This window comes from Morus notabilis, unplaced genomic scaffold (assembly GCF_000414095.1).
Source record: "Morus notabilis unplaced genomic scaffold, ASM41409v2 Scaffold247, whole genome shotgun sequence".
Lineage (NCBI taxonomy): Eukaryota > Viridiplantae > Streptophyta > Magnoliopsida > Rosales > Moraceae > Morus > Morus notabilis.
In genome coordinates, this window is record NW_010365301.1 from 7,698 (window position 1) to 8,951 (window position 1,254).

Sequence of the window (1,254 nt, forward strand, 5' to 3'; positions counted from 1 at the left end):
AAATTTTTGATGGATCTTGAAGTTGTTCCTGGTGTGGATAAGCCATTGAGACTATACTGTGATAACAGTGCGGCAATAGCTAACACCAAAGAACTAAGATATTAAAAAATGAGTAAGCACATAGACAGGAAGTATCACGTGATAAGAAGCTTTATTGAAAAAGTGCATGTGGAAATATGCGAGATCGCGTCGGAGGACAATATGGCTGACCCGTTCACGAAGGCCCTGCCGGCCAAGGTCTTCGAGAAGCATGTCGAGGCTATGGGGATGCGTAGCATGTCACATTTACTCTACCAAACTTACGTGCTATTTCATTACCAATTTGTTAGCGTTTATACCCTTAGGAATAAATGTAACAATATTCTTTGAAATATTTTGACTATTAATAAAGATTTGTTTATTTTATATATCTATGAATTGTTATCTTTATGTTCATAATAGTTGAATGTATGATAAGCAAACTGAAAGTCTGAGACTGTCATTCTAAATCTTTAGGTCATGCATGTAATGTGAAGAACATGCGGAAGACAAGAATCTAAAGATGATAGTCTAAATCTTATGATCCACAATCGAGGGAATAAAGTTAGGCGCTTTATTCATGTTAAGATTGTTATGTTGTCTACTTCCTAACAGAGACGGCTTGTCTTGGTCGTCGGAGGTGGGACTCCATGGGTGGAGACATTGATATAGTTTCTAATGGTGAAATCTATATTGGATCGGACCAAAGTTGAATTGTTTTAATTAATAATTCTGTTTGAATAAAACAATTCACTTTTGACGAATTATATGTTGTCATCTTAATCCTGAGATGGATGATGAACCTGTATACTTGACTTGTATCCTTTGATGTACTAAAGGGAGACATCCTGACATTATGTAAAGGTACGCTTGCTGGTACATTGGGGGTATGACTCGTGTATGCGTAGATTCGTTATTCATAGATAGTGGAATCCATAGCTCCTATAAAGAGTCAATGATATCCTCTTATGCATTATCAGTGGATTGGAAAATATTAGCACTAAGCCATTGGACTACTATGTGTTATCTAATAGTTTACTGTTTATAATGATACGAATAGTATTTTTCTGATGGTATGATAATGGAACATAAGATAAATGTAATCGGGAAGGTAAAACGGAACTTGACCTCAAGTCGATTATGGATATCCTATGGGGATTATACACTAATATATTGAGTCATGGACTAGAGCTAATCAGAGCTTTGTAAATACGCTATATAAATCGAGAGTGCAGC